Raw genomic sequence first — 19,054 nt, 5'->3', positions numbered from 1 at the left:
GCTGAAAAATAGGAAAGAAATGCAGAGAAACTCTGATACTTTGGATATTATTTTCTTCCCAATAGATTCCTGCAGCAGGATGTGCCAGGCATTTGTGTGACCATCATTCCCTGAGTAGAGATCATTTACAAAAGCTTCTCCCGGCTTTGCATATTGTTAGTGTAACTTAATGGCTTCATGGGCACATGAGTTATTAATTCACAGATGCCAGTGTGATGGTTTTTCTTCCCTTAGATTTCTATTCTATAAAATAAAACTTGAATCCAATTACTTCCTGTTAATAAAAAAGTATTAGGCTGTTAGTTAAGATAAGGAATAGATTAACTGAATCACTGCCACATGTTCCTCAGCTCCATTTTAGCAGAACTGAAATGTTTCTCACCTTTGCTTTTTGAGCTTTTAGAACTGTCCTCTGCCTCCAAAAGGAAAAGAGAAGTCCCTGGGGGGTCTGAGAAAACTCTACCTAAGGGGCAAAGAGAAAGTTAAGGAAGGAAGTCTCCACTTTGGATTTCTGAATTGTCTTGTTATTCACTTCTAGACTGTGGCTAAGACTGAACAGCCTGTGCTTTTGGGAAAAAGCCCAACAGGGACACCTGTGTCTTCTGGCTAGGATCAAAGTTCAATATGTTTAAAAGCCTCAGAAGAGTTTCTTGGTCAAACAGACTGCAACAATTTTTAATCCTCTTTGATCAGGAGAGAGGGCAAAGATGAGTCTTTTGTGGCATTTTTTGGACCCATCTTATTTCCTCTAAATATTCCTCACAGTGGGGTGCTTGTTAAAAGTCAGACTCAAAGTTGAGGAAAAGGTATTTCCAGAAGCAAGACTGGAGTTTGCTGTAGGCAAATATTTCTACTATAAACCAGATTTTCAAGGGTAGTAGTATTGATTTAGCCAGAACCATTGCTAAAGGGAATTAGTATCCAGTGACAACATCCAGTAAACCTGGCACTTGAAATACAAGGCACATGTAATGAAGTCACTTGAGAGCAATCTCCATGGATAAATAGCAAGAAAATGAATGGTGCTGGCTAGTAAATAAATGCAAAGGCGTTATGTTCCTGGTGAAAAGATAAAGGCTTAAACTGTTTACAAACAACTCGCTGTAGACTCCTGTCCTGGTTCTCCATGGAAATAAATATGCTCATGAAGGAAATAAATATCCTCATGAAGTATGCAGCCCATGTTTGCAGGCTGATGGTGTTTGGAATAAGCATATAAAAGGGACAGCTACTAGAAACTAGTAATAAACATTTCTGACACTTGTCTATCACAGTCCTTCAGCTGCAGAAGCTTGGGATACTTTTTATTTCCCTCCTGAAACTCAGTTATGCAACTTAATTGATTCTGGTACCATCATATGGAACTGGATGCAAGGAAAATGCCTTTCAACATGCACGAGGCACTCTCTAGGACTCTGGATGCCAGAAAATTGAGTGTTCATGTCACTACACTAAGTGTTCATTGCCACTGCACTTCTCTGCAATTCCATTTTTACCTTCCAACACTGCAATATCCCCAGTTGTGAAGAGAGGTCTGCTCAGGAGTAGTTTTCAAGGAGAGGCTCTGTCACACCACTCTATGTAATTTTCCATATAATTTCCCATTTAATTTTGATGGAGCTGTCTGGAGACAAGAAAGAAAAATATGTCTGAAGTAGCTCTGCTTCCCTCTCATGCTTTCCAGCGGGCCTCATTCCCAACCTAAAAGCCTTCTGAAGTGACCCACTGAAACAGAAGAATCTCTCTTCTATTTTGCAAACATAAGGTGAGAAAAAACTTGGGATAACTGGGAAGACCTCGGAAAAACTGCTAAAAATCCTAGCAGTGGTTGTCTTGCTTTGTTTTGGTTTTTTTTTCTTCATTAGTGTGGTGGGAAGAGCCTCACTGTACCCTACAAAACACAGACCTAAGCCTTTCCAAATAAATACAATGAAGGACTGGAAACAGGTTTATGCTGTCCAGTTATTTTGGGGAATTTAGTGTTGGATGGACCATCTTGCGTACTGAGTCCAGTTTACTTGTTGTGACAGGCATGACACATTATCTGCTACAAAAACACATCTTAGTCCAGCACAGTTTTTCTCAGGATTTATCAGAACTGTGTTTCAGAGGAATACTCTTCTTCTGTTACATATCTCCTTTCTCTTTTCTTATCTATATTTATTTATATTTTCACTCTGCGCAAATGTTATTCTATTACAGCGACCTGAGTGGGTCGCTGCTGGTGATAGAGAGACGGTAAATCTTGTTTCTTGAATCAGAAGGCTTGATTTATTAATATATGATATAATACATTATAGTTATACTAAAAAGAATATAGAGAGACGTTTGCAGAGCTGCTAGCTAAGCTAAGAAGAGATAGAAAAAAATCCACAACAAAGTTGTGGCCAAGGACTCAGTCCCCTGGCTTGCACTGGTGATTGGCCCTTAATTATAAACATAGAAAATGAGCCAATCAAGGTGTTCCTGTTGCATTCCCCAGCAGCTGATAATAATTGTTTACCTTCTCTTCGGGGGCCTCTGGCCTCCCGAAGACGCAGAAATCTGAAAGAAAGGATTTCTGTGAAGAAATGTCTGCGACATCTCACCTTTCTAAATTGTATAAAAATAAAAGAAAAATGCTGATGTGGAATGAACAGGAAATTCCTTCACCTGCAAAATATAGAATACTAACAATTCACTAAAACAATACTACAATATAAGAAAATTGCAAGAAACAATGCAAAGAGAATTCAAGTCCATGCAGCTGAGTTTCAGGAACAGTCCATCAGCTGAAGTTGTTTCTTTTGGACATCTGAGAGTCCTTAGAGTCCTTTTTGTCCTGAAACAGCATAACACAATTTTAAACAATTTGAAACAATTTGAACAATTTTTAGAATGTCCTTTTCTGGCCCTTCAGTGCTTTCAGTGCTTCAGCACTTCAGAGCTGCTGCCCAGTATTTTCAATCTTTTTTATTTAATTTTTAATTTATTTTTTTTTTTAATCGAAAAGCAAAAGAGCAGCAGCCAGCTGAGCAGCGCAGTGCCAGAGAAGGAAAGGCCCTGGCCCATGCTGGACCAGGAACCCCAAAACTGGCTCACAATGGGGGGACCCGGACCGGTAGGACAAACCAGAATTCCCAGAAACATAAGGAGGCCAAGTGATGGCCCTGGCCCAGGAACCTCCTGAGCCCAACATCCCAGGCCAAACGCATGAGGAAGGCTCTGCATTCCCGCAGGCCTGAACCCTGCTGCCAGCACAATGGCAGCACAGGTAGTGAGATGCTTCCTTTCCCCTAAACCACTGAGGCATGCCAGCAGCAGGGAAATAGAAGCCTTCCCCAGAAATCCCATCTGGGGTCTGGAGATGTTTGTTTCCCACAGCAAACCAGCTATGGTCTCCTCCAATTGTGCCCTCTCCCTCGGCAATGCATCGGGTTTGTCTCTCATCCGCCCCCTGGCTTCATCCCCATCCCCTCCGGGCTGGGGATCAGAGGCAGAACTCTCTGGATGCACCTGCCCCCCCATGCCACTAGGGCACATGAGAGGCGGCGGCCTCCATGGGACAATCCCCGAAAAACCACCCCCCAAACCGCCGAGAATGCTGATCTTAAAAACAGGCAGCTGAACTGCTGCAACAGTCAGCTGGCGGGCAGCCCCCGCTCCACGGAAGGAGAGACCCCCCTCCAGGGCGGCCGCTGGGACGTCCGGTGGAAGCAGCAGGGAGGGAGCCGAAACTGGGGAGGGAATCGCGCTGAGCGTGGGATCCGCCGCGGGCTGCTCCGAGGGTCCCGCAGGTTCAGCGGCGTTTTCAGCCCCATCCTGAACAGGAACTGTCTCGGCTGGAGGAGGCGGCGGGGACGCGCGGGAACACGCTGTTGCTGCGTCCCTTGGCTCTGAAAGCGGCGGCGGGCACGGCACGGGCAGCATCGGAGTTTGGAGAAGCGGCGGAGCGTCGCTGTTGCTTAGCAACAGGTCAATCGCCGGAAGTGCTGGCTCTTCTGCCTTCTCAGACGCTGAGCCAGAAGCTGGAGACGCATCCTCGTCGCCTAGCAACAGCTCAGGGACCGGAAGTGCTTCTTCAGTCTCCGACGCAGGCTCTGGCAGGGGCGTGGAGGAAGCTTCAGAGACCGGTGCCGCCCCCATGTCTGAAGGCGGAGTCTGAGAGGCCGGCGCTGGCTTGAGCGGCCGCTCCCATCCCCCCGGAGAGAGAGAAGGGGGGGAAGGAGAACGCTCCATCTGAGCATGCTCCGGAGAAAGAGTAAAAAAAACTTCTTCGCGCCGCAAAGTTTCGCCCCCCCCCCCGCCGTGAAGCAGGGGGGGGAAAAAAGCCCAAAGTCGTCACCCACGGGGTCTTCTGCCAAAGGCAGTGGAAACGGAGCTTGGCCATAACAATTAGAAATCCATGGAAAAAGAGCTGCTCTGCGTTTCAGAACTGGGAAAAGCTTTATAAATGCTGGGTAGATAGAAGGCAGGACACGTCCCTCAATGTAGACACGCTGGATAATGGAGTCCATGCACTCCCAGACAAAAGCATCCAAAGCATACAGAATATCAGCAAAGAACCCAAAAAGCTTTGCCCATCGAAAGAATTCATAGATATCTGTTTTTGACAAAAAGAAACCGTCTTCTCTGCACCAATATTTCCAGAGGGCCATGATTTTCTCCTCTGAAGGGGAGAATTGAATCTCTTCTGGCAAGGCATGTGTCTGCCATATGAAAAGCCACAAGCTACGAAGGGCTGGTTCATCAGGAATAGAAAAGCCAACAGTACCTTTTGAAAGAGTCCAGCTTGCTCTGGCCAGCTCCACAGGTCTGCTGCTCTTTTCCATCATCTTTCCTGATGGTTTTCCAGAAGAAAGGTTCTCTTGTGGTCAGCCTTGGCTGTGAACTCTGTCCAAATCAGGATCTTCGGTTCTTCAGCTCCTGGCTTGAATCCACTTGTGTGGTCGCTTCAAAGCAACCATCAAATGCCACACGTACAGGATTTTTACCCAGTGCAGCAATTTTGCTCCTCTGGTCTTATCAGATTAATTTTTGCTCTGACACGAGGGGTCACCAGATATTACAGCGACCTGAGTGGGTCGCTGCTGGTGATAGAGAGACGGTGAATCTTGTTTCTTGAATCAGAAGGCTTGATTTATTAATATATGATATAATACATTATAGTTATACTAAAAAGAATATATAGAGAGGTTTTGCAGAGCAGCTAGCTAAGCTAAGAAGAGATAGAAAAAAATCCACAACAAAGTTGTGGCCAAGGACTCAGTCCCCTGGCTTGCACTGGTGATTGGCCCTTAATTATAAACATAGAAAATGAGCCAATCAAGGTGTTCCTGTTGCATTCCCCAGCAGCTGATAATAATTGTTTACCTTCTCTTCGGGGGCCTCTGGCCTCCCGAAGACACAGAAATCTGAAAGAAAGGATTTCTGTGAAGAAATGTCTGCGACATTATTCAGTACCTTAAATCATCTTCTCCCTGCACAAATTATTTTAAATAAGGCAAAACACTCTAAGTAGTGCCTAGTATTGCCCTTCCTTTATGTTTGTCCTATGATTACTACCCTAAAGCTTGAGTAAGAGTAACAGACACTGTGTGGTTTTACCCATATGACATAGGGAATGGTTCCATGTAGATAAAAACATGAGCAGTTTGGGATATTTTGAGACTATCACAAATGTAATTAATATCAGATGGTAATTTTTTCTTGATTCAAGCTTTGTACATTAAACCATTAATGCCCCTACCTGATTGTTCAACATAGCAGATCATATATAACTTAACTTAGGTAAGCATTTCTAAGCATTTTGTGTAGTTACATCAGAAAATTTTATTACACCCTGTGGGATATAAAACACAGAGGGGATGGTTTACACCCATAAATGCCAGGACAAAAGCAGTTTCACTCAGGAGCTGAATTTGGATCCTTTATGCATTTATGGAGTTTATGTGGTTTATTACATCGCTCTTGTCAGCTACACTGAAAATCCTGATCCTGCTTTCCTGCCTAGATACAGTCTGAGCTTGCAAATTCTGCTCAGATTTCAATCAGGCAGACAAATGAGCCTTTCTCATCCTTCCTACTCTGACTGCCTATGTGCTTACAGCACATCTAGAAGCAGCTGGGTCTGAAAACAAGGATTTCTTTGTAGATATTCCTTCAACTGCCCCTTTGTTGCCATTCTGTCGTTTTCTGCAAACCACTCTTCTGCCCTCTGCTCCACAGGAGGTGGACAGTGTTTTTAATTACCTTCTTTGGTGTTGGATTGAACATTTTCTCCTCAGACTGCTAGTGTTAACAGGCTGTGAACTATCATGTCTACTGGGCCAAGTGTGGGGCTGGTTGGATTCCCAGACACCCAAGAGGTGGGAATGGAGAAGTGAAAAGTCCAACACACCACCTGCACCTTAGTGGTTATTGTTTCAACATCCGTGGCCAAAGGCAAGGGGAACAATGGATACCATGGATATTCCATAGTTCTCTGAGATGTTGCTGGGCAGCTCAAGGATTTCTGCAGCTTTCCTTTCCTCCTTCCACCTTCCTTTCAGAACTCCTGGTTGGTTTGTGCCTTTCTCCTTTCATTTCCCCCCATGGTGTCCTTCACATGCTGCCCATGCCAAAGCAGATTACAGAACTGAGGTCAGCAACTTTTGTGAATCTTACCCTGCCACAACTTTTCCAGTGAGAAGAAATGTCATGTTTACTGTAGCCTTTCAAAAGAGTTTTAATAAAATGAAGCTTTCAGCAGTGATCTTACTCAGATTCCATTGTTTCAGCAGTGATCTTACTCAGATTCCATTGTTTGCTCGTGGGCTGGCACCTGTAGTTCCAGGACCAGTGAGTTCACACCATGTGATGGTTTGGCATGAGAGACATTTAGAGAAGTGATGCAGAGCATGCCAGGTGTGGCCTTGTAATGTAGAAATGAAGCAGGAGGAATTAATTTATTTTTCCTTCCTTCAAGGAAGAAAGATAATGAGCAGGATGTCCTTGCAGGGATCTGGAAGGCAGGATGTTTCAATTTGGACCTCAAGCATACCTGGGCCACCAGGAGAGGAAAAAGACTCCCAAAAGGAAGCTAGAAGGGGCAAAGATCCTATACTAAGTACTCTAAAATTGCATGCAGACCTTGGGAATTCTTTGACTGACTGTAATTTTCATTTTAATTTTATTTATTGCACTTTATGTGACATGGCACAATTCTTTGGCTGTTGAACAAGGATAGGCAGCCAACTCAGCTCACTATACAAATTTTTATTCCCTAAACCTAACTGTGTTTAGCAAAGTTTTGTTTGCCAATTTCTTTTCTCCTTGTTGTCCCTGTGTTTAGCATTTATATAGTGTTTCTTATAATGAAATAAATTACCAGTACCATGCCAAAAGGTTTTATTAAAACATCAGAAAACTGTAAGGAGTTTATAAGAAAACTGTAAACAGTTTATGTAAATTAGATGGCACTCCAAGAACATAAACTACAAATCACTGAGGTTTCTAATGAGCTTTTATATGCCAAGGGAATCAGCCTGCACCAATGGCATCCATAGAATTATTTAGGCACCATAATCCTTAGAAAGATCAGTGGCTCCTTCCCCAGAGGATGCTGAACTTAAAATCTCCCACATAATACCACAAACAATTTAAACCACTCTTAAATATTAGCACTATGGTCCCATATGAAAGCAGAACCTATATGAGACTTGCAGTAGATAAAAATTACCCATCAAATCACCACAATTGTCCAGAATGTGACCTCAGGAGACACTTTGAATTTTCCTTCCCAGTGTTGAACCTGCACTTGCATTTCTGATGGAGAGGACATTAAGATGGGTATTTTCTCATTCATACAAAAGTACCAAGGACATCCATAGGAGTTCAGGATTCAGCTCAATTTGTCTGTGTTTAGTATTTTTCTCAGACTTCATATACATCTCATGGGATGATGCAACACATCTCCATAAATGTAATAATTACATTAAGTCTGAAAAGTAGCTCCAGCTTGTCTCCAGAATAAATGCTGAAATTGCTATGAATGCAGTTATATGATCTGTGGGGTCTGTAAGCAATGTTGAAAATAATTGGAAGTGCTCCTCTGAAACATATTTGTAACTATGTAGTTGGAGAAAAATGCTTGCCCTCGCCAGAGCTCCGGCTTTATTACTCTTCCTAGTACTTCCCAAACTAGGATATTGATCCTATCTCTGGATACCCCAGGTCCAGCACAGTCAAGGAGGCCTGGTCCTTACCAGCTTTGCTGGAAACAAGCTGTGTGCATTTGTAAGCCTTTGGTTTCTCTGAGCACTCTGGAGACTTCGTTCTTTCAAGGCAGCTGTTTTCATGCACATTCCTGCATTCATATTCCACACTGGGCAGGTAAATATCTTCAATAACACACCACAGGCCTGGAGCACCCCTAACCCATCCTGGTGTGTGGAAATGAGACAGCCAGCTATAGATATATGAACTTACCCAGCGAAGGAGCAGAAGATAAGTTGTATTTCCAGGAAAATCTAGTTCCTTGTGAAGGAGCTGGACTCATCTCACAGCCAACATATTGTTTGATCCTGCACATTCTCTTGTTCCAGAAATAATGAAGGCTGGCCAGCAATAGGAAGACTGAATGTTTCTGCTAAATCTGTCTTTAACATGTTTGGGTTAGTAAAGATACTACAGTCAAGGTCTGAAGCACTGGTATTGAGCCCGGTTAATCCTCTACCCTCCAGATACAGGGATTTGTCTGTTTTAGAAGCAGTTGCTATTCTTTGTGAAGGAAACAAAGAATATTCCCAATATGATTGTAGCAGATCTACTCTTGGTAAAGGAGTTTATCTTGTGTGTCTTACTGTGCACCAGTACAGCAGTCAGACCCTATTCTTTCTTCCAGCTGTGTCAAATGCAGAAGTGGGATTTGAGCAGGATGAGTTACCAGGATCTGGATGGTCAATCCAGCATTTGCCTTGGGCGCTAGATGGTGTATTTGGTTTGTACTTCATTCATGTGAGCCAGTTCAAATACCCCTTTGTTTCTTTTAAATGTCCTATGCTTCACCTAGCCTCCACCTTGTTTAGGAGCATAAATAACCAGATTACATTGGTCAGTTGTTGAAGAAATTAAAGCAAAGCCCATGAGTCAATAAATAAAGGATTTCAATCCTTTCCTGAATTTATTTCTTTCCCATAAGCAAAGTCTGCATTCTTTTTCCAGAAGCAGTTTCTTTGTCTCCAGAAGGTCTTGTCTTCCAGGGCTTTTAATACTGCAAAGCCTAAATTTCAACTCCAACAAGAAGCATCCTGTAAGAATTCAAATTTATTCCTCTGGGTATGTTAAACATTTAAGTATTTGGAGTTGATGTTTTTGTTACTAAAACCTTTGACATATTTGTGACTCATCCAAGCTGGAATATGGAGGCTGCATGGTTAAACAAGGTGAGCTCTGTATCCAGGTTGTTCACATCTGGGGCTTTCATCCTCCAGGGCTGTAGCACCCATCTTTATTCTTCTTCACTTCTAAATTTCACTCATTATTGCAGCATTGCTCAGAAAGCAACTGGTGACAGTTGTGTTTTTGGCAGCCAACCAGCCTCTCATATAATTTTTCATGTTGAAGAGATTCCACTCCATCACTTGTAGTTGTTTATCCCTAATTACTCTGCTTTAAATTGACTTCATCTTGTTCAGGAATACATCCTACTGCTTTCTGAAGTATAAATGAGTAATTCTATGTAATGTGAGAATATTTTTAACCCTTATACTTGGGGTTTTTTTAGTATCCAGTACCAGAATTGTTTTCTACTGCTCAAGTCCTATGTGGTGTGAGTTTTACTTAATGCAGCCATAAGCAGTTGGCTTTGGCCGTTGCTACGGATGTTGCCATCTAAGTTAATACTCATACACAATTTCACAAGATTTCTGGGCTTGGTTTAATCTCACCAAATAGAAAATGATTGGTATATTTTGCATCACTAAAATAATGTTGGCAAGAAATAGAGTTGTCTATTCTAGCTGTTGAAGTTCACTGTAGGCATATTCATTAGATATTTTATGGCAAAACGCATCATGTAAGTATGTTATCTCTTTGTGCCAGATATTTAAATTGATGTCAACTTCTCAAACAATTTTCTATGCAAAGAGGAAATGCAGATTTTCTATAAAATCAATTGCTTATCTCTTGCAGCTGGAAAAATTTGGGCATGATAGACACCCCTTTCTTTCTCTCACAGTTGCAAATCCTGGTGTCTCATCCATTTCCTGTATACCCCTCTCCCTTTGAATTTCGATTCAGCATGCTGTTTTCATGTAAGGCTGTAAACTACCCCAAAAAGCAAACACACAGTGTGTGTCTAATAGTGTAAATATGTTGAACAAATGGAGTGTGCTGGGATGAACATTCTTGAAGCAAATCTATTCTCAGCAGTAACTCCTTGCTTCTTGGCCTGTCACAGGCATTCCCAGGGCATTATCACTACAATGATTCAAGTCTAAAGTTCATCTGCAGGGTTAACAGCTCAGGAGGAAAATTTCTGGCAGTTTCTCACTGTGTTTCTCCTCTATGTGCAGAGGATTTTGCTGTGATAAATGCTGATAAACCTTAGGTGTCAGCTATGCTGACAGAGGGAAAATGGAAAGGAGGGACTGTATGTTACATGCTAAAACTGCATTTGTTCACACAATGATTAGCTCCAGGTATAATTAAAATTATAAATCAGTTAGGAGCTGTTTTGTGCTCAGCTCTCACTTCCTATTCAGTTTGAGCTTGACAAAGAGTTGGTGGTCCCTGCTCAACCACCATTCCCTGCATCCAAAGCCCCTCTGGTCATGCTAAAATGGTGTGCCATTCACTTTCCACTTGGCAGGGTTTCATTTGCTTTCTTTCTTCCTTACACTCTTATCAGCAGTGGCATCGCTGCCAAACCTTGTGCACCTCTGGGTGAGAGTTTATGCATATTATCAGCAAGCCTGTCTTGTACATTTGCTAATCATTTGCATACAACCATACAATTCAGCTCAGTATGTGCATACTGAGCACTGGGGAAAGGCTTGGAAGAGAGGGGCCAAGTGTCTCTTACTGTCCACTCACTGGGAACTCTTCCAGGTTCTTGTTTTAAATCAGGAAAAAAATTGCCTTTCCCCTGAGGAAAGGACATCCCACTTGGCTCTGTGGTGAGCACAGCAGAAACACACAAGTGTTTGCAGCAATGGACACGAGAAGGCATCACCAGAATATGTGGTCCTTGCCCCAGTCCAGCTCTTCCCCCTTTAGCCCTTTAAGCAAGGCATGGTTGTGCAAAGTCACACGTTTGGTCTGAGGTTCAACAGGGCCAAGTGCTGGTCCTGCCCTTGGGTGACATCACCTCCCTGCAGCTCCAGGCTGGGGCAGAGGGGCTGGAAAGGGCTCTCAGGCACTGGAAGGCACTGCCCAGGGAGGCAGTAGAGTCTCCAGCCCTAGAGATGTCCAAGGAACGACTGACATGGCACTCAGTGCTCAGGGCTGCATGACAAGGTGGGATTGATCAGTCTCAGGGTGGACTCACCAATCTGAGTGCCTGAGTTTAGAAAAATCACCTGCAAGCAAAAGAAATGCAGGGTTTTACTGTCTAGTTGGTGGTTTTAAATTTGTAAAGAAAAGAAACACTAAACTTTTCACATGTATGCAATAGGTTAAATATCATTTTGCTGCCACCCTCAATTACTCAGGCTTTGGGTTTCAACCTTGAAGTCTTCATAGCTGCCATTAGGAAAGTGAATATTTCCAAAAACTGCTTTTGATAATAATTTGCTGTCACTATTTCCATAAATAATTTGATACCTTAAGTGATTAAAGTGGTGAGCATGGAAACACACATTTTCCATGAAACATTTTGGGTTTTTACAGTTCAGGACATTTTCTTCTTTCATATATATAATAATAAGGTACATAGTTGTTATCCTAAATAAGCCTCAAATATTAAACATAATTTTCTGGAAGATAGGCCATTTTAAATAAATCTACAAAAATTAAAATGCTTTGTGGAACTTGTTTGTGAAACAGTGAAAGGCTGCGTGGGTGTAAAGAGGTTTTGTTGGGATTTGTGTTTGCATTCTTATTAACATACCTATGGGGTTTTTTTCAAAATGAAATACTCTTGTATTGAATACTCTTCTGAGATAAACATTGTCCTCCTAAAAAATTATCCTAACAGAAAAATTTTAGTGTAGAAAAGGAGTCTGTGTAATATGGAATTCCCTTTGGCAAAACCAGTCTGTTTTATATTGACTTTGATTCAGAGGCTAAACTACATTTAAATATTTTACAGCTATACTGCCTTCAAAGTGCATTATAAATAATTCACTCAATAACTGAACAGAGGTCTCTGCGGAGTGGAAAGTCTCTATATCTTAATGAGTAGATTTAATAGAGTAAAGCAAACTTCCAAGCTTTCAGTTTTTGGAAAACAGATTACAAGAGATGTGACATGCTGCTCTGTACAAGAGAAACAGGACTAGAAATAAAAGCACAGTGAGTGCTTAGACATTTTTTGCAATTATTTTTGAGGAGTCACGTTGCACAGTAGCATGGCCCGTAACATTTTGCTGCCACTTATTTCTTTAGAAGAAGATGAGATTTTTATTTTCCTGTGTTTTTTACATATGTTTTAAGTTTGTCATATTTGAAATCTTAATAAACTTTCTAATATAAAAATACATATCTTGAGATAAAAATCCAGATTGGCAAATTGTAGAAATTAATCTAGCCACACTGACATATGAAGCCCTAAATAAAACCCAAATCCAAAAATGAGACAATCCCTACAGCCTCAGCATCTGCCCTTCCCCCATTAACAATAAAAGAAGGTAAAATTACAAAATAACCCAAATGAAGAATTAAAAACACAGAAATAATTCCACAAAATACTCAGAGCTTCTGACCTTTTGTTACAACTGTAAGAGTCAGAAAGATACAGTGAGTGCCATATTATGTGCTTCTAAAAATCAGCAATTTCACATAAATACTCTTCAGTACATGGCAGGGATGTAGAAATGCTGTAACTCCAGTTATCCTTGGTTTCCAGTTTTGTTGCTATGCCAGTTATCTCTGTTCTAACTGTAGTGTAAATCTTTTCTTTTGTATGACGACTGCAGATCTGTACATAGCTGCATAAAGAATACTAGATGATATTGCAAGTATTTTCCCAATATTTACAAAGTTCTTGAAGCTGTTTCTATTAGAAAATTAAACTAAAAATAGAAATTAAATTAGTGTTTAAAAAAGCAAATTTTTGAACAAAATCTTATGCTCTAAATGTGTATAAATATATTGTCAAACAGCAAATAAATATAAATATTGTTGCAATTATTTAAATGCTGTTCATTTTCTAATATCTGTGTGAGGAATATGGAAAGTTACTTTTTTTATGGCCTTTGTCAGTTCTAAGGTGATGTAAAACATACCTCAGTTCTGCCTCCCTTTATGATGTATCTCTGAGAGGAAGCAGCACAAAGCCAGTCTTGAGCAAATAAGAAAGCCAAAAGGATGTGAAAAGTCACTAAATAAAGCCAGTTCTCAACTGTCAAAGGCAAATTCCTTCAAAGTTTTGAGTAACTCAGACTGTACCTGACTGGAAAACATGACCCGGCAGTAAGGATACCACAGAAACCTTTTAAAAGTGTGTCCTCAGGCGAACAGTAAAATAGCAAATGCTTGCTGTTCTTTTTTCCCTTCCCTTCCCTTTTCTAGCCTCTTTTTTCTTTGAGTTTTTAGGTTTTCTGGGTTTTTTCTGGTTTTGTTTTTGATTTTTTAAAATTTTTTTTTTTGTTAGATTCTAAGGAAATCTTAATTCAGGCCAAGTGGAGCTTCAGATGTGGTCGATATGCTGAGTACACTGATTTCCTGCCATGCAACACTGGTCCCATTGCATCAATCAGAATTTCTAGGAAATAAACACTACAGAAGTATGAAAACACAATGGGAAGAGTATTGGCAAGCTTGTGGGAGCACAGACAACCACCCCCCACAAAGCTGCTGGTGTCCTTTTATTATCAGATCTGTGCCAGAATGCAGCGTCTCCTCCCCTGGATTCATTTTCACAGTTGCTCCTGGCACTGTGGGGAATTTTAAAATGTCCATACCTCATTCATTGCATAAACATTCTTTTTATATTTTGAAGCTTTTACTTGTGCCTAGGAACACGAAGCATTGTTGGTATTTTGTCATTTCATTTTTAACTGATAATTTTGAAAATTAAAATTGTGAAAAAACAAGGGCAAATTCCTTTTTGGCCTAAAAGAATGTTTTGGCTATTCTTTAAATTAAGGACATTGTTTTTAAAGTAGCATAAGCCAAAAATTATTATTAGGTGAGAAATATGAAATTATATTATCCATACCTAGATCATTGAAACAAGCCAGAGTTTCTAGTATTTCACTTTTACAAAACAGCCTAACTAATAGAAAGATTTCAGGGCTTCTCTTATGTGTCTCCATTTTGAGCATTTTTCATTTTAATAGCATTCCTTTTGTTTCTTTGGAACATATTTCACACAATTGTTTCCCACCACAAATCAGTCTGGAAGAAAACACCATTACCTTTTACACTGAAGTTGGTTTCTGTTTTCATGAACACCTCATGGCACTGCCAGGAGCACTCTCTCTCCTCTCTGCCCTCCTCTCCTCCATGGTGAGGTTCTAGACAAGGTCTGGGTGAGTGATGAGGCTGCAGTGGAATCCACATGCTGAAAATGCACCCAATCAAGTGGCAATGACATTGCAGCTTTCTCATCCCCTAGCTGAGAATCTGACCAATGGAATAAAGTACTGTGATTCCAGAAAATTGCCTTCAAATCAAGATCTTTCAGACAGGAATCCAGGACAGAGGTTTGGAATGCTGTTGGCAGCAAGTACTGAGATGGTCCTTGTGCTCTTATGGAATTATTTAATTATTTTGTAGCCTGTGAATCTTCATGTGTACCTTTCTCCTCAGTTCCCAGGTAGCAGGCACATCTTGATAGCATCTGGGGAAAACCTGGAAGTCAGGGTTTTCTCTCTGCTGTGCTGTTTCTTTTTTACATTGATGCCCTGGATTGGCTACCTAGAACAGGGGTTAGAGAGTTAAGAGGATAAAGTGGGTATTTATAAAGGCCTTCAATAGGTACACCTGGGGCAGTTGAGAGGAATACTGGATTTGTCTTTACTAACAAGCTGTGGGTCTGTTGGTAGATAAAACTAGCACTGGGAGACAAAAGAAACAGTGGGAAGGATTCCACTGATTGATGAATGGAAAAAGATACTTGCTTTTACAAATAAACTTTAGGTTTGCTGATAAACAAAATTAGACATTGAAAGATGAAAGAAACAATGGGAAAGAAAAACCCCTAAATTCCATATCAATTAAAAATTAAAAGGGAGGATTATACATTAGAGGGAAATCTTCAGTATCAGGTGTCTGTATCAGGGAGTCTGTACCTCTCAAGTACTTCAGCCAATGGGGAAATAGAGAAGGAAAATGCAGCCAGGAAATTAGGATAAAAAGGAGGCTGTGACCTCCAAAAGTTTGAGAGATCCCAGGGGAATGCCCCATGGCCTCTCCCTTTATTTGAATAGGACTCCTCTGTCTCCTTTTTGGACATTAATCTCTGATGTTTGTGGATTAATTTTCATAATACAGTCAAAAGCCTTCCAGGGGCTACACCCCCAGATGGATGATGGCCACGAGTTTTTCAGACAGATATGAACTGTATTATCAGGCGTGATTTTCTTTAATTACAGCTTCAGGTAATGAAGTCATGTACCCCCAGTTTGCTCTTCCCCCCCCCCCCCCCCCCCCATTCACTTTTGTTTATAGTTTTCAGGGCCTGAGGCAGAGGGTGTTCTTGGTTCTCAGACGTAAAAGGATTGTTTTGTCTGTCCAAAATGGGAAGAGAGCTTACTAATCGTCTGTATGGAGTTCAGAGTTACACACTAATGCAGCATAGAATCTGAAAAATGTAAAAGCTAAAATCTTAAGACGTCAATATGAGCTGCAAATACCCCTAGTAGGTGGGGACAGCATTCAGATTCCATATAAACACCAAAGGAAACTCCTGAACCCTTTTTACAGTAAGGGTTTCACACTTGGAAGGGACAGAAGCCTGTTCAGCCATCTTTTGGTGAATCACACCCACACAAGGGGTTTCTGTGTCAGTCCTGGACACAGAAAGGGAGGGAGGGTGGTCTTTTATCATTGAAAACTGAGTGCTAACTGAGGATACTTTGCCAGCTTTGTTATCCATGATCCAGGCCAAATCCTGCTTGTGTGCCTGGAGCAGCCTATTTGAAGCTGCTAGCCATATATATCAGTGTCCTGTATGCAGGATTTGACTTTTGTGTAGGGTGAGAAGAGAAAGCAGTAAAGCAGTAAAGACATTGGCCTGCAACTAAAATCCTTCAGATGATTGTCCCAGCTGAGCTCTTCCCAAAATAATTGCCAAGCTAATTTAAATGTGAGGCAATATCAGTACAATTGAAGACAGCTACACACAAATTTTTCTTTTTATTCCTGAATTTTAAGTTGAGGGTGTTTATTATGAGATGATTCTTTAAAGAAACATTGTAAGACAAGGTTCCTGCACCTGAGATTTTACAGACAAATCTGAGCAGTAAAAAAAAAAACCAAAAACTTAAACAAACAAAACCAAACCAAACCAAAACAACAAAAAACCCACAAAAAACCAAAACAAAACCAACCAGCCACAGATATTTCTTCCCATCTGTATATTCTGAGATTTATTTTATTGGTCATATTTTTAGAATAAGAAGAAATAATTTTAAAATAATTTTTTAGAGAGGAACAATTAGTCTGGCTAGGTAGGTGTGTGGGTAGAGATGAAAAATTAGTACCTGTACTGAAAAATATGGAAATAAACGTTGCTTTCAAATGATGAAATATAAAATAATTGTACATGTTTCAGCCCGAAACACCACATCTTCCTCTGGCAAAAGATAACACAGTATTTGCCAAGTTCCCTTCCCAGACATGGTTTTCCTTAGGAAATCCATGGAAAAGGTCCATTTTCAAGGACCTGGTCTTAACTACATTTCCTAACCTCAGGATAAAAGGATTCTGCTTTTACTCAGGTCTTCTTTCCAAAAAATACAGAAAAGAAGCTGTGTGTATGTGGGGTTATTGTGTTGATTGTCATGGTAAAAATTTATCTTCCACTCAGGATCCAAAATGGAATTTTTAATAGAAATTCATTCATAATTCCTATTAACTATATCCATATTTTCCCTATGTACATGTTTTCTACTCTGCTTGCAATGTAAACATTTCAGCATTTTCATATTGCAGTATAGCTGGAACTTGAACCTAAGTAATCTCCTTTCACTTTCACAGCTGAATTTAGTGCAAATAGTGAAAGTGTACAAAGATGAAAAGCAATTAAGGCTATTATCTTAGTAACATAAATAGTTCCATCAAACACAAAGGAGCTAATTTCCTGCTTGAATGTCTTGGCTATTTAACACGCCTTCAGTGTTACAGCTTAAGATGGAATATTTTAAATACATGTTTTGAGTGTGCACAGTGTTTTTGACTGCACTCAATGGCACAGTGCTGCTATGTCCCCCGATCTCACTGGTGGGGAGCTCTGAGGGAGGAGATTAAAGTACAAAAGCTTTTTGGAATTGCAAGGAGGAACCACCTAAATTGCAAGGCATGGGGAAAGCTGTAGTACCCATGCAAAGAATGGCTAAAAACCTCTGAAACCCTACAAAGCTGCTAAAATGTCTGCCTTTTCACCCAAAGTATATTTAAATAACTGCCTTTGAGTGCCAGTTTGGGACAACAGGATGCCTTTTTTTTTTCTAATTACACACCTCCTGTCACAGTATTTAGCTTTCTTTGAAAGAAGAGGGGAAAAAACCCAAATAAGTTGCTTGCTCAGGAAGTGTTAATTGTACACTGCAGTTGCACATGCTACTAAGAAGCCTTCATGGACATAAGTAAACACTTTAAAGTGTTGGTAGTATCTGTCAGTGCAAGAAAAAAGATAGCAACCTCAGGATTTTATTGTTAATATTTACAGTCCTACAAAGGAAGAATCCATTAAAGAGGGTGCCTAAAGCACAAAGAGGAAGGAGTTCCTGATATTTTCCTGTATATTCAGATTCTCTACTACTAATCAATTTGTCTCTGGCCCTCAGTAAGAATACCTGTGGTCAAGGTATGTGTAAAAATAGCAGGAAATACTGTTTTCCTCCTTATCTTTCCTATCCTTATCTGCCAAGTGGTAGAAGAAATATGAATATTTTCTCTTCACAGCATATTTATTTTGATTTTCTTCTGTTTCCTTCAGACAGCCTACTCAGCCTATCATCTGTAGGAGACAACCATGCTTCCTTATGAATTATTTCTCACCACAGGCTTTCATGAAGGGGCCTGATTTTCAGCACGCAGAATGGAATATCTTTAACATTACCTTTGAGCAACTTGGGCAGCAGATGTTCCATAAATGCTATAGGCTTTATTTCTGTTCTTATGGAAATGCAGGAACATTCTTCTGACTGTGACATGCCTGCCATAAGACAGGAGGTTCCCAGGGAAAAGTGGAAAAGTGTAGCTTGGATCGTTTCCCTGCAAAAGTGCTCAAAGCAAAGGCTGTCAGGCAGATACTCAGGAGAGAATTATTTCTGGAGGAAAAGAAAAAAATCTCAGGATTCTACTTGTTCTCATACTGATCTTCTCCAGACTTGACAATTTCCAAATAATCTCCAGAGCAAACTAGACATTGTGGCAAGATACCTCCACAGTGTACTGAGTTGACTTGTCTTGCAAAATAGAAAATTAACTTTTGCACAATTAAAGACACATAAAAAGGTGAAGTTAAAGATGTGACTTTCTACAAAACCTCTTCTTGCTGATATTGCCATCTAGGTGAATTTTAAGTCTCTTTTTAAAAGCCAAACAAGATTACAATCTCAAGAGCTAGCAAGAATTTTTCCTTCTATTCTGAAGAGCAGTGTTGGAAACGTCTTTTTAAAAGCTAAGTTAGAAACGATGTTGTAACAGGGCAGACAAAATTCCCTGCAGCTTCACAGGAGTTTTGGGTGCATGTTGGCCAAGT

The sequence above is a fragment of the Ammospiza nelsoni genome, chromosome 5 (assembly GCF_027579445.1).
Source record: "Ammospiza nelsoni isolate bAmmNel1 chromosome 5, bAmmNel1.pri, whole genome shotgun sequence".
Taxonomy (NCBI): domain Eukaryota; kingdom Metazoa; phylum Chordata; class Aves; order Passeriformes; family Passerellidae; genus Ammospiza; species Ammospiza nelsoni.
The sequence above is the reverse complement of the archived record's forward strand: the minus strand, read 5'-3'. Positions refer to the sequence as shown.